Genomic DNA, 3,095 nt, shown 5'->3' with positions numbered 1-3,095 from the left:
TTTGTGTATATATGACTTAGCATGGTACATATTGTTTTAACGCCTATCATTTTACTTACAATGAAATTATGTACACCACATATAATTTTGAATCTAATGTCACTTCATTAAGCACGATTTTTAAATCACTAATATGCGCCACCAAATGGAGTAACATTTGGTGGCGCATAACCTTTGCTTTCAGATTGTGCTGAAATTCTCGAGTTCACCCTAAAACAACCCTAACATCAAGACTCCTGGATAATGTCTTGACATTCGAGTTCGTCAGCATGCCGAAAAAAGTCATTTTACTCATTTTTTATGTTCTCTTTGAATGTTTTCAATTTATACCGTATTATTTGTTTTGTGTATGCATGACTTGGCATGGTATATATAGTTTTAGGGCCTAATATTTAACTCGCAATGAATTATGTATAACGCATATAAGTTTAAATCTAATGTCACTTCATTAAACACCCCTTTTTAGACATTAATATGCGCCGCAGTTGGAGTACCATTTGGAGGCGCATAAACTTCGGTTTCAGATTGTGCTGAAATTTTCAAGATCACCCTAAAACGGTAGAACGAGCAAGACTCTCTGAATGTGCTTGCCATTCGATTTCGTCTAGATTACGAAAAATACATCTTTCCTCACAAATTCGCACCACGCACTAAACACCACCGATGGTTTGTGGTGCTTGGTGTTTTGTGTCTTCGGCCAAAATGTTAGCTCAATCGTACCTTTTGACTCGTAGCTCCGATTTATTCATCGTTTTTTTTAAATCGTGTATTTTTTTCGGGATCTATCCGTTAGCAAACTGCCGTAGGCGGTTTGTCGCAAATATTTTTTGAAACGAGACCTCGAAAGCCTTCAATTTTGCCTTTTTTGATTTTGACCGTTTTGAATTTCTTTAATATTATTTCTTTTGTGTATGTATGACCTAGCATGGTACATATTGTTTTAACGCCTATCATTTCACTTACAATGAAATTAAGTATAACAAATATAATTTTGAATCTAATGTCACTTCATTAAACACGCTTTTTAAATCACTAATATGCACCGCCAAATGGAGTAACCTTTGGCGGCGCATAACCTTTGCTTTCGGATTGTGCTAAAATTCTCGAGATCACCCTAAAAGAACCCTAACATCAAGACTCCTGGATAGTATCTTGACATTCAGGTCGTCAGGATGCCGAAGAAAGATGTTTTACTCATTTTTTATGTTCTCTTTGAACGTTTACAATGTATATCGTATTATTAGTTTTATGTTTACATGATTTAGCATGGTATATATATAGTTTTAAGGCCTAATATTTAATTCGTAATGTAATTGTGTATACCGCATATAAGTTTGAATCTAATGTCACTTCATTAAACACGCTTTTTTAAATCATTAATATGCGCCACCAAATGGAGTACCATTTAGCGGCGCATAACCTTCGGTTTCATATTGGGCTGAAATTCTCAAGATCACCCTAAAACGGCAGAACGAGCAAGAATCTCTGAACGTGCTTGCCATTCGAGGTCGTCTAGATTACAAAAAAGAAATCTTTCCTCACAAATTCGCACCATGCACCAAACACCACCGACGGTTTGTAGTGCTTGGTCTTTTGTGTCTTCAGCCAAAATGTTAGATTTATCGTATCTTTTGACTCGTAGCTCCGATTTAGTCACCGTTTTTTTAAATCGTGTATTTTTTTGAGATCTATCCGTTGGCAAACTGCCGTAGGCGGTTTGTCCTAAATATTTTTTGAAACGAGACCTCGAAAGCCTTCAATTTTGCCTTTTTCGATTTTGACCGTTTTGAATTTCTTTCATATTATTCCTTTTGTGTATGTATGACTTAGCATGGTACATATTGTTTTAACGCCTATCATTTCACTTACAATGAAATTATATATAACACTTATAATTTTTAATCTATTTTCACTTCATTAAACACGCTTTTTAAATCACTAATATGCGCCGCCAAGTGGAGTAACATTTGATGCATAACCTTTGCTTTCAGATTGTGCTGAAATTCTCGAGATCACCCTAAAAGTACCCTAACATCAAGACTCTTGGATAGTGTCTTGACATTCGAGGTCGTCAGGATGCCGAAAAAAGACGTTTTACTCATTTTTTATGTTCTCTTTTGAACGTTTTCAGTTTATATCGTATTATTAGTTTTGTGTATGCATGACTTAGCATGGTATATATAGTTTTAAGGCCTAATATTTAATTTGCAATGTAATTATGTATAACGCATATAAGTTTGAATCTAATGTCACTCCATTAAACAGCTTTTTTAAATCATTAATATGCGCAGCCAAATGGAGTACCATTTAGCGGCGCATAACCTTTGGTTTCAGATTGTGCTGAAGTTCTCAAGATCACCCTAAAACGGTCGAACGAGTAAGACTTTCAGAACGTGCTTGCCATTCGAGATCGTCTAGATTATGAAAAAGACATCTTTCCTCGCAAATTCGCACCACGCACCAAACACCACCGATGGTTTGTGGTGCTTATTTTTAGTGTCTTTAGCCAAAATGTTAGATATATCCGTTGGCAAACTGCCGTAGGCGGTTTGTCCCAATTTTTTTCGAAATGAGACCTCAAAAACCTTCAATTTTGCTTTTTTGATTTTGATCATTTTGAATTTCATTCATATTATTCGTTTTGTGTATGTATGACTTAGCATGGTACATATTTTTTTAACGCCTATCATTTCACTTACAATGAAATTATGTATACCACATATAAATTTGAATCTAATGTCAATTCATTAAGCACGATTTTTAAATCACTAATATGCGCCGCCAAATGGAGTAACATTTGGCGGCACATAACCTTTGCTTTCAGATTGTGCTAAAATTCTCGAGTTCACCCTAAAACAACCCTAACATCAAGACTCCTGGATAATGTCTTGACATTCGAGGTTGTCAGCATGCCGAAAAAAGTCATTTTACTCATTTTTTATGTTCTCTTTGAACGTTTTCAATTTATATCGTATTATTTGTTTTGTGTATGCATGACTTAGCATGGTATATATAGTTTTAGGGCCTAATATTTAACTCGAAATGTAATTATGTATAATGCATATAAGTTTGAATCTAATGTCACTTCATTAAAC

The sequence above is a fragment of the Rutidosis leptorrhynchoides genome, chromosome 5 (assembly GCF_046630445.1).
Source record: "Rutidosis leptorrhynchoides isolate AG116_Rl617_1_P2 chromosome 5, CSIRO_AGI_Rlap_v1, whole genome shotgun sequence".
NCBI classification, from domain to species: Eukaryota; Viridiplantae; Streptophyta; class Magnoliopsida; order Asterales; family Asteraceae; genus Rutidosis; species Rutidosis leptorrhynchoides.
This window is presented reverse-complemented; position numbering follows the sequence as displayed.